The sequence below is a fragment of the Eschscholzia californica genome, unplaced genomic scaffold (genome assembly GCF_041429995.1).
Source record: "Eschscholzia californica isolate CP2 unplaced genomic scaffold, dmEscCali1.0.p SCAF_6, whole genome shotgun sequence".
Taxonomy (NCBI): domain Eukaryota; kingdom Viridiplantae; phylum Streptophyta; class Magnoliopsida; order Ranunculales; family Papaveraceae; genus Eschscholzia; species Eschscholzia californica.
In genome coordinates, this window is record NW_028238483.1 from 3263065 (window position 1) to 3275608 (window position 12544).

Here is a 12544-nt window from a genome sequence, read left to right on the forward strand (position 1 = left end):
CATCAATTACTTTCACACGTATCAAACACACCCTTAAACAAATCTTTCTAAGGATCTAAACCCTAAACTTCTTCCAAGTGTTTCTTATTTTCTTCATCTTTTTCTCCAAATCTTTGTTTCTTCAAATTACTAAACATTAAAAGCATGGAGAACAAACCTAATATGTTTATAAGTGATGAAAAATATGTTTTAGGCTCAAAATTAACTGATTTATAGGGTTTAGAATGTGTTTACTTTCTCGGGGAGAATTAAATTGCTTTGGACGTTCCACGAAAGATGTATTAAGAGTTTCCAGATATTTTGTTTGATGATTTCGAGGGTTTAGAATGGTTTTTTCCTCATTATCTCTCTAATTTTGTTTCTGATTTTAGAGAAGTAAGGGTAGTAGGGGTTAGAGATTGGGGTACATGAGTAAGAAGAGTGATGGAGAAGGGAAACAAAAAGTTTGGCTAGAAGTTATGGAGGAGATGAGATGGATGAGTTTTTCTCTAGAGAAGAAGAAAGATGGAGAAAAGACTTAAAATAAAAATAATAATTTTTTGTTTAAAGTTAATTTGATAAATTGTAAACAAAATTTGTATTCCTCGTAGGAAAATATGCCCAAGAGATTTTACAAAGAAACATGGACTCTCCGAAAAAATTGTTTCTCGGAATTTTTTCTTTATTACCCAAACCCACGGCCATATATATATATATATATATATATATATATATATATATATATATATATATATTCTCTAAAATAAGTATAAAAAGTTACCTAAGCACAAGGGCGGAGTCAGGGGTAGGCGACCCCTGGCTGCAGTCAGGGGTGCTATTACTAGATGAAGGGAAAAAGTTAACTGTAATGTAGATGCAGCCCGGGTGGTCGTATACTTATACCATCACCCACACACCGGAGTTCGATTCCCTCTCCCCCAATTTTCGAGTTTTTAATTTCTATTTGTTAAATTATTCTGCATTGGTCCTTCTATAATATATATTTTCACTTCCAATCTCTAATTTATGCCTCTTACTTTTGGATTCTATTCTTATTTGACCCTTTTTTTTGTGCTAATTAAGTCAAGTTTTACCCAATTTGTTAAGTTCTTTCCAAATTATGTTTTAGTTATTTCTCCATCCCCTAATTACAAAGATCAAATACATTATGTTCGAACTATTAACACAATTTTACATATTCAGAAAAAATTACTTCTCAAACTACTACTTGTTAGTATATTTATGTAAAAATGTAATTTTGACTTTCTTAACACTTTTAGGCTAGTCCGGGGTAACTTTTAATCCTGGCTCCGCCCTTGGCTAAGCAATTACCTAAAATCTCTCCTAATATACAATAGTTTTAGTAAAAACACGTAATCAGAGAGACTTGAAGGAGTAGGAGGATCATGGATTAACTGTAAACAAAGGCAATTTGATGATCGGTTAAGACTGAGGCTTGACCCATCCAATTGGTTTGCCCAAAGAAGCTGGGTAGGACTTAGGGCGAGTCGAACGTGGGTGGGGGGGGGAGGGAGGGAGGCTTGACCCATCCAATTAAAGGGGATGGACCCCAATACTACCCATCACCTCTTTCTCTCCATTTTTGTTATCTCTCTCTCTCTCTTTCTCTCTATCAATTCCTTCATACTCCTACCACCTATCTTTTTTTCTATCGACACTTCGCTCTATTCAATCCATCTCCTCTCTTCATCTTCAACTTTGTATCATCTTTTTCTAACTTCAATGGCTAGTCCAAACTCCCAATGTAACACTAATGAAAGCTTTAGTAATAATGAAAGCTTTGTAGACATGTTATATATGAGGAAGTTGGTTTATCGAATGATGGGGTCGAAGAAACTTTTGATTTTAATGAAACGTCGAATTCATCGGTAACTCCCAAGTGTTATACTCATGTAGATGATAATGTGCTCGTTCATGCTTATTTACGTATTGCCACCGATGCGATTATTGACAATGATCAAAGAGCGAGTACTTTTTAGAACAAGATTGCCGAACACTTCAACGAGCGTACAAACCAAAATCGTGCTCCAAAGGTTCTTGAATGTCGTTGGAGTGAAATTAACGATGAAGTTTTGTGGGCATTTGTCATTGTTGCAAAGGAACCCAAAAAGCGGAGAAAATGATGATGATCGGGTAATTACTCTTAAAACCATCCCAAATGAATTGCTATAAAAATTTTGACTACATATTTGAAATTAAAAAATTTATTTTGCAGTTGAAGTCTGCATATGAATTGTATAAACGAAACACTGGCGACAAACCTTTTAAGTTCGAACATTGTTATAAAATTTTGAAAGACCATCCCAAATGGTCATCAAACTTATCTCAATCTACGTCAAACAAAAGAAAATCTTCTTCAGATCAAGACAAAGGATCTCCCTCTACAATCCAACAAAGACCACTTGGAAGAAAAGCAAGCAAAGAGGCTAGAGATAAAGTCAAAAATGGTGAAAGTTCTACATCAATTGAGTTTTGGAAGGAGAGAAATGCAAATCAGGAGACCAGAGATAAACTTCTCACTGACTCCATAAACGCGCAAAAAGAAAGTCTAGTCCTTCAAAACAAACAATTAGACGTAAAAAATAAAGAATTAGACGTGTATAACAAACAATCAGACGTGCAACCAACAACCCTTGGTTATAGTGGTAAGAGGTATAATCTTCCACCTTAGAGGTCAAGGGTTCGAGGCACACGCTGAACAATTTAAAAAAAACAACTAGACGTGCAAATAGATACCAACAACGTTCAACGCCTAAAAGAAGAAAATCTTCGGATACAAATTGGGGTAGACTTGATGGACAAAGATACTTTAAACATGAATCCCAAACAACTTGCTATTCATAGGAAGTTGTTGACATACTGGATGAATGCGAATTAGATTAATTTTAAATTTTTTTAAAGTTCTATTTTTGTTGTGGTTAATTATGTATGAATTTTAATTATGAATTAAATCTTATTTAAGTTTAATGAATTTGAATTATAAGAATTCATAATTTGGATTTGGAAGCCCTGTTGCGAGCCCGACTTTGAAATTGAGAAAAGTCCCAAAATTCTCAAAATTCAGGGGCTCTTAAAATTTGGAGCCCGAACCTCACGATGGACTTGCCATTAGGAAAACTCGGTAAGTTCATATAGACAGGTGATGGGCGTACCTCAATGGCGTACGAGGGTGTGTTTGTTGGCTGGTTATACGGGGGGCAGGTAACCTGAACCGCCCACCAACAAACTAGCAGGACATGCAAGTTCTACCCTATTTTCACAAGGCCAGCGCTTTGGGGAAAGCTAAATAGTTTCCGGGGTGTGAAATTTTAAAGGGAATATGCAAAATTTTGAAAAGTTTCCGGGGAAACATATTTTATGGGGAATATGGTTTAAAATAAAAACCTCTCCACCTCACCTCCCTCCACCTCACCTCTCTCTCTCCACCTCATCTTCTCTCTCCCTACCATTCTCTCTCTCTCTTCTCCAACAGACCAGAACTCCGGCGAAGGGAAATCCCTGCGCCGGAGTTTCTAGAGAGAGTGAGTGAGTGAATTTTTATTTATTTTTCATGGTCGGGAAGATGAGGTGGAGAATGGTAGGGAGAGAGAAGATGAGGTGGAGAGAGAGAGAGGGGTGAGGTGGGGGTTTTTTTATTTTTCCCTCTCTTATATATTCTCCTATTTTCACCATCATTTATACCATCTTTTTCTTTCTCTCTCGTTTAGGATAACTTTTTCTCATAGGTAGCTAAGTTTTGTTCCTTTCTTTCTGTTTCTGAATAGTATTTTTTTTTGTTAGTAGAAAAGACCATGTTTGTGAAGTAGATAATTTTGCCTCTTCTTTCGGCTTCAAGGGTTTGAGATCTAAAAATAGATCGATTTCTTGAATGCTTTGTTCTAGTGGCATAAAGTATTATCCAGTTTTTGGGATTACCAGAGTCTCTTTCATTTTCTTTGGATCATCCTTTCACTGGTACACTTCATTACTAAAATCTACATTTCAAGCTAGGGTTTCTCCATAACTTATCAGGGTTTTTATTAGACTTTTGTATTTGCCAATCTACATTTTGTCTTTGTTTTTCATATATCTTGATATGGCGTTTTCTTCACTGAGAAGTCCCAGGTCAACATGATGTTGGGTTCTAGGGTTTTCATAAATATCCTAAAATGATTTTTTTAGGATCGCATTTGTAGATTCATCTTAATTTAGATTTCTGAAAATTGAAGAAAGAGAAAAAATTAAGCATATGCAAGTACAGGTTATTTTTTTTTTTTTTTGGAATTCGACTACGATCTACGTATGTCGTTACATTTGGCATTGATACATCAAAGATGTGATACGCTCAATAACTGCCCACTCAAACTGAAACAAGACCAGGCCTATAGCCCAACATGACAATGGCCTAAAGCCCAACTACATTATTTACACCCTAATAATCCCAAATCAAATAACCAAAGATTCCACCTTCTCTGGGATTCGAACCTGAGACCTCCAGGGATTTCTGGAGTTTATGTCAACACCTTGGAACCACTTGGGCTACCAACTGTTGACAAGTACAGGTTATTGAGTGACAAAACATAACATGAATCAGACACTATAAGTACTCCCTTTCGATTCATTTGGCTCTCACGCTCAACTACTCATGGGGCATTTCCGTATTTTTTTTTTTATGTAATGAGCCTATCCTAATATAGACGCAGCGGAATTAAAATAAGAACAAGAAAATAAACGAAAAACGGTAAAGAAAACTGTAAATAAACTAAAACTGTATTAACTTCAATGTTCTGTATTAACTTCAATGATTTTTCTCTTCAATATGAATATGAAAAATAAATTAGACCTCTTTTTATTTTTATAGGATAATAGACCTTCCTAGATAGACTTAAACTAGTATTCCTAAATAGATACTTAAAATATAGAAACTCTTAAATAATTGAAATACCAACATAAGTTAATTTCCTAATCCTAAACTAACTAATACCACTAATGTAGCCGACTAGGTCGTGGGCACGCGTGAACGTGGGCCCACGCGTTATGCGCCTGCATCAGCTCCCCGTTCCCCAGAAGGTTCGTCCCGAACCGATTCGATGAAGAAAACAATGTGAGTCGCTCGTAGACGTTGAAATTTGTCATAGCGATCCGTAATTCCCATTTCGAACGAAGTTTGCACTGGAAGTGAAGGATACTAATGTGCAACAAATCGTTAACCTCGTACTCATATTGTAATGAGTCTCGCAAAAGTATTTTGGTGAAGAAATAACGTTCAACTTGCCATCCTCCCATGGTAGACGCAACCACTTAACAATCTTATTAAAGAATTCCTTTATTGGCACTTCAGGACGAACTCTCTTCATCCTATATGCCTTCATATCGTCTACATTGACCTCGTTGTCCCACTTAGCACCATTGTTTTGTTTCGTTGCAGCTTTCTTTGTCGTCTTTCGCCATCTTTCCTTCTTAAGTGCTTCCGTCAACTGTTTCTCGTCTGGAACCAGCTCCCTAGCCACCTCAATTCCCCAAGTAGAAAGTTTTTTCTCTTTGGATGGTGTAGGTTGCTCTTCGGTTGTCTCGTTACGAGCAATGTTAGCTTTCATAAGATCAGTTGCTGCTTCTGCAACATCAAGTGGGAACTCTGATTCTTTCTTGTCGAGAATACCAGACGACATCGCCAAACACCTTATCGAATCAGCAAACTCCTCCTTCCTACACAAAGCTTTAGCCATTGTTACAAAAATTAAAGCTCGAGTCCTGCTATCCTTAGCTGTTTGTTGAAGAACGACCCTCAAAGAAGTAATCGCCTCATCATATCTCCCTAAAGCAATTTGTATATCGGCAGCGTTAACTTCCGCTCGAAGAATTTCAGAAGCAAGGCTCCAATGCAATACCCTTCGAGAGAGCTCATTCTGCTCTAACGCCTTTTGATGTTCTTCTAACCCCGTATAAATAACTCCAAGAAGACCACGATCAAGAGCTACCTCAACCGAATTTCCCTTCAATTGATCTATATGAATTTCTAAAGCCTTCATACAAGGAGGCACATCTGCTTTAAAATTCAAAAGTGCAACATAAGCTTCAGCTAACTGTCCATTCGTGACACCTATTTTTCTACTGTTTGGTTCAAGAACCTTTTGCTGTAACTCTAAACACCGTTTGTGATTAACCAGAGCCTCTTCCTTTCTACCCATGGTTGTATTTACTTTAGCTAATTCGAGTTGAACAACGAAAAGAACAAGACCAATATTATTTGTACCATAACCATCTGATTCTAACATACCCAATATCCCATGTGCCCTATTTAGATAACCTAAACTATCAGAAATCCTTATCAAACTATAACAAGCAGAACTCATTAAATGCTAAGTCAGAGCTACTGGTAAAGACCCTTCATCAGCTGTATCAAATATGTTTAAAGCTCTATTAGAAAATTCTAGGGTTTTATTAGGATTATTACCTTCTCGAACTAACTGAAGACCCTCTTTCAAGCAAGCTAATCTAAGCTTTGTATTATTTTCATCAAAGGCAGTGTCCTTAGCTTCAAAAGCTTGAATACTATCATCCGTTGATGCTGCTGACTCAAACTCTTCCTCGTATTCAGATTTCTCCTTCTTTTTTCTTTGTTCTAATGATAACGAAGGGGCTGTATCAACTTGGGTATAAAAATTTCGAAATGGGTTGTTCGAAACTGGATTAAAATTAGGGTTTGATAATAGTAATTCATGGGTTTTGTGGCAAGATTTGTTATAGGTATGTGAAAAACATGATTGATTATCTTTAATGGGTATGTTTCCTGGTTCGGCTTCGAAATTTGTAACATTCATCCCAGCTCTCGTAAGTTTTTCAACCATAGGAACAGACCTTGCTGTAGGACCTAATGTGCAAACGATCTTGGTTATGTGTCTCTCCTCTCTTCCTTTGTTCGCCATTACAGAAGAGGAGTCGCATGAGGAAGAATGAGAAAAACGATGGGTGTGAGAAAGTGGGTTATGTTTTCTCTCTCTTGCAATAATAGAATTGTGGTTGTAGGGGTGGTTTTTGGGAATGACGTCCTCATCGTTCATATTATCGGATTCATCTTCTTTGGTGAATACACTAGCTGATCGATTCATATCGTCAGTCCTAGTAGTCGTATCAATCGAATCACTAATCACAACTTCGTCGTAAGCTTCTTTTTCTTCTTGTTCTTCTTCTGCTTTAACTCTAACGTCGTTGTGAGCATCTTCTTCAACTTCTTCATATTCTTCTTTTTCTTTTTCCTGATGGAATGATAAAGTAGGCAAGGAAGATGGTTGACGTATTATTGTTCTGAGGTCATCACACATATATTGAATCTTAGCTAAATCAGATAATAGCGATTGAAGCGTTTCAGAAGAAGTTGGTTGTGGTGGCGGTGGTGGTGAATAGGAAAGAGAAGATGGTTGTGTTGGTGGTGTAAGTTTTCTTACGGGTTCTCTTTCAATGTTCTCCGGTGTATAAGAAGATGGAGGTGATGGTGAGTATGGTGGTGAGTACTGTGGTGGTGTATATGAGGACGGAGGTGTTGTATAGGAGTAATATGGATGTGAAGTTGTATAAGACAATGGTGGGGTTGGTGACGGTGATGATGAATACGGTGGTGAATTCGGCGGTGGTGAATGATTAGAGTACGGAGGTGGTGACGGTTGGTATTGACGAGGAGACGGTTGTGGAGGATTTTCTCGTGCGATTTCTCCCGGATTCCAATGATAATTGTACGAATCGTTATTCACATATAAACATGATGAACACGAGCATTGATTCGTTATCTCTTGATGAGTATAATCTGATTGAATATAATTATCTTGACGAATAGAATACGATTGATATGGATTTAACTGGTCTGAATTTTTTTTTCCAGAATCATTAGCCCAAAATTTTGGTGGCTCTAAATACCACATGATGTACATGCAGCGGAATTAAAATAAGAACAAGAAAATAAACGAAGAACGGTAAAGAAAACTGTAAATAAACTAAAACTGTATTAACTTCAATGGTTTTTCTCTTCAATATGAATATGAAAATAGACTAGACCTCCTTTTATAAGATAATAGACTTTCCTAGATAGACTCAAACTAGGATTCCTAAATATTAAAGATACTTAAAACATAGAAACTCCTAAATAATAGAAATACCAACATAAGGTAATTTCCTAATCCTAAACTAACTAGGACCAGTAATGTAGCCGACTAGGTCGTGGCACGCGTGAACGTGGGCCCACGCGTTATGTGCCTGCATCATATCCTCTCTTCTCTGTTCATATTCCAAAATGGAAAATAGATCATTGATCCAAGACCAGAACATTCGGAGGACTCTTCCGACCAAACAAAAATCTGTAATTATCGGCAAAGTTGTTTCTTTTTTTTTTATTAATTTTCTGAAAATTCAAAAAATTCTTTTTACTTTATACATAGGTCGTCGATTCAGCATTGGAAAAAGGGTAGGGTGCCCATTTTTCCAGTATCTGGTTCAAATCATTTTATCGGTATAAGTGTTATATATCGGATAAACTGCCAACTATTTATTTTGAAACCATCTCCATACTAACATAGTGGTAGAAAGAGTACCATGTAGCGCCTGGACTTCAAACGGTTTAGTTTTAACCATGTTAATAGCCACATTATTGGTTGATAGAGAATCAAAGTGGATTTACCAATGAGTCACGAAATGCTATGGTTCGTCCATATGATTTCTTAACTTATTCAGAAGTAATTCGCTAGATCGTGCACCCTTCTTTCCTAGTTATAGTTATAAAGAAAAAAAGAAAATGCAGCTGGTTAGATCCAGCCTATTCTTGAAATAAACAACTCGCACACACTTCCTTTCCGAAAAAGATCAATACACCAAGTAATACACTTAGATTTATTGGATTTGTTGCTAAAATATCGGTATTAAACCCGAAACTCCCGGCAGATGGCCAGTGACCCAAGGAAACGAAAGAATCGGTTATAGTTTTCATATGATCTCCTCTTATAGATAGGACTAACAAAATCAAACAGAGTTCATTTTGTATCACTTCATCCCTTTTTTTTTATTGATTTCTAAATAGATTTCATTATTCTAGTTTCCAATTGTTTTATTATTTATTGTAATTGAAGTTCCCACTAAGAAAATTACTTAATCGAATTAGGTCCGGATCTCATGTCAATTGTGAAATACATTTGTTGCAACGCTTTCTAAAAACCAAAAAAGTTTCAATTGGAGTAAGAACGGGAAGAAAGAATGCGAGTGGGTCTGCTAATTCCTCATCCTCAAATCAGTCCTTCCCGCGGGATATTGTCTCAACGAATAAGTGATTGTAGGAGTGAAATCTTGATATAATTCAAAAAAATAAGTGGCAAATTCAAGGCAATAAGATAAGAAAAAACTGTCAAATTTCTAGGATTAAACAAAAGGATTCGCAAATAAAAGTGCTAATGCCACGACCAACCCATAAATTGTTAAAGCTTCCATAAAAGCCAGACTAAGCAACAAAGTACCTCGTATTTTACCCTCTGCCTCTGGTTGTCTCGCGATACCCTCTACGGCTTGTCCCGCAGCAATACCTTGACCAACTCCGGGTCCAATAGAAGCAAGCCCTACGGCCAATCCAGCAGCAGTAACGGAAGCGGCAGAAATCAGAGGATTCATGGTAAGCTCCTCGCACCAAAATAAAGAAACGGTTAATGATACAATCAACCAATGAATTATTACTTATGATTCCATTCCTAAGATATATCCAATTGAAGTAACTAAGAACTTTGAATTGAAGTAATGATATTATAAAATCATCAGAACGACTTCTATATCTCGTTTTTAGTTCCCACCCATGGAGTCTTTATCAATTCCTACGGCTCTAGTCCTTCCATTTCGTCTGTGATGAACGAATAAACAGATGAAATGGGAGGACTTTTCTATTGGGATTCTCATCTAAATTCACAGTGGGATCGTAAAGGAAATAAGATCTATGAATAGTTCGTAATAGAACTAGTCAATATATAATATCACATATACATATGTTTCTTACATAGCGTAAACCAACTATTCCCATCTTATATACATTTCATCCGGATTCGAGAATCCTGATGGGCCTAAAAAGTTTCCTAAATAGGTCACCACCCGCAAGTATACGGGTGTCAAGTAGTAAACTCGGTAAGACCGGAGTCGATCCGTGGAGACTAAGTCAAACTCACTCTAAGACCTACAACTAACTTGGTTTTTGAAATCGATTTTGATTTTTTTGCCGATTAAATAGTAAAGTATTAAAATAACGTAGATAAGTAATAACGGCGAAAGGATGAATGGAGGAGAAGTCTAGGGTTTTGAATCTATTTTAATCATGCATAAACATCGATTTAAATCTATTACCTTTTGGTAACTAAACGAATAATCAATTCTTAAGGACTCTAACTATTATTTTCAACTATCAAGTATCCAATATTAAAGAACCTAATCTAAATATAATGGATCAAGACTATCGAAGTATAAGTAATGAAAGACTCAAAAAGAAATTGAAATATGTCTAAGCACCTAAGTTGTCGAAATAATCATCTAATAATCATGCATAATAAAAACGTCATCAACAACCTAAACTAGGTGTTTAGCTACTCATGACTAAAGAGATCATAATCATGGTGGGATAAATAAGAATTAATGAAATAAGAGAGGGAGAAAGAATCGGCAAAGAAACAACCTTTTTTCTCGCAATTTTCCCTCTGCGCAGCCAAACAGACCTGCCTCGTCAGATTGCTTCATGTACTCGAGATTGATTTGAGCTGCTAGATCTTGCGCCACATGCACATGAGTGTTGAAGTGTTAGGTATAGTGCTACATGGAATCAGGGTGAGGATTGATCCCGAAAATCACCCGCGCTTCCCCACCATGGTACCAAAAGTTTCACTCTCACCGTCAGTTACACGCCACGTGTGATCTAGCCAACTTGGTCACTTGACTTTGACTCATACTTTGACCAGGTCTATCTGTGCCATTCGGACTCCGATTCGACTCCCGTTTTTACCGCTAGACTCGTCTTGGACTCTACTTTTCAACCGAGCATCTAAAATTTCTCGAACAACCTAACCTCCAAATGACCAAAAAGCCCTCAAATATGTCTTTATCCCGATTTTATCCGTTTTCCGCGTTCAATCCTGTAAAAGACTCCTAAACAAAAGAAACACACAATTCATCAGAGTAATTGCTCGAATTGGACTAACTGACCCGAGTTAAGAGATTCAGATGGGACATTTTCTTGTCTCATTAAACATCCCCACACTTAGATTTTGCTAGTCTTGAGCAAAACAGAAAAATAAAACCAAACCCATTTCACCACTTTCGTAGGGACCCACGATTGCACTTAGCACGTGCAACAAGCTGTTAAACCTCTAGGTTGCCCTAGAGGACGAGTTTTGTCTCGTGGGGGTTTCCAGTGAATATACCCACAAAATTCAGAAATTTCAAAAATTTGAAAGGGTCTAAATATGATATGGACTAAAAATGTTTATCCGGTAGACTTTCGAAAGTTAATAGAAATGAAATCTAAGTCGACCAAACCATACAAATGCTGAAATTCCCTTCACTAGTAATCAAGACCTAAAGTGCACGTGACTAGCCAATATGAGTATCATTTCGGTTCCAAACAGACAAGACCTCGATTACCTTCTCAATACATTTCGCCTCGACTACTGCCTCACGGTCATACACTCAATTTAAGTCACTCAGAAATGTTTCACTCAATCTGCGAGTATGAGCATGAAGAAAAACTCAACACATTACAAAAGACGGACTAAATTTTTGGTAAACGACTGATCTCATAGAAAGGAAACAACCACTAATACGGAATGGGGAAGCTAACCAACTCTTCTCACCTGATCAACTATCTAACAATGCTTCCTAGAGGTCGATAGCGTAAGGATGAACTAGAACTCCTGAGAACTCAACGTCTTCAAATCTTCAAGAACTACTTCAAGGGATAAACACTTAACAAAACTAATCAAACACTTTTTTTTTTCTTTCTTTGATTTTTTTTTTTTTGAAAGGTACACTAGTACTATACTCAAAATACAAATACTTTCTTAACATTATTCTTTCCTTGGTAATATTCTCTTCACTTTGCTTCATGCCTTATTCTCAGGGTTTTAAATGGTAAATGGATTTCTATCTTCCTCTAGTTGACATTATTTTCAAGTTTCTCAGACTACAAGAGTAAGGATTACATTCCTGAGGACATCCCTAGTGGTTGTAAAATTTGAACTCAGGAGATCAAATGAGTTCTTCTTTCAACATTGCGAGGTTGAGTAGCTCTTCACTCTACTCAGAATTAGCTCAGAAGAGATCACTCAAAACAACAAGAAAGGCTCAGAATCTCACATAGGTTAAGTCTCCACTAATGATCGATTAAGTTCTCTCAGAAAAGTCAACTCTTCACCTATCTAACACTCACATGGCTAGTGCACAAACAACTTCAAGACTCGAAATTCATGGAAAAACCTTTAGCAAACGAATAGCTCGGTCAACTATACTCTATAACTATTAACAAACGAAAACAACTAGACTCACGTTTTCAATCCAAAAA

At 36.8% G+C, this 12544-nt stretch overlaps 1 long non-coding RNA gene and 1 pseudogene across 2 annotated transcripts; one reads left to right on the top strand and one right to left on the bottom strand.

Moving 5' to 3' along the window:
- Positions 1-3720: 3720 nt before the first annotated feature.
- Positions 3721-4718, top strand: LOC147530846 (uncharacterized). Its single transcript, XR_015227648.1, has 2 exons — positions 3721-4240; positions 4542-4718. It is a non-coding gene; the product is annotated as an uncharacterized LOC147530846 (long non-coding RNA).
- Positions 4719-4864: 146 nt separating this feature from the next.
- LOC147530847 (uncharacterized) lies at positions 4865-8153 on the bottom strand (annotated as a pseudogene). Its single transcript, XR_015227507.1, has 2 exons — positions 5255-8153; positions 4865-4878 (listed from the first exon to the last, which is right to left on the bottom strand). The product of XR_015227507.1 is annotated as an uncharacterized LOC147530847 (transcript).
- Between the last annotated feature and the right edge of the window lie 4391 nt (positions 8154-12544).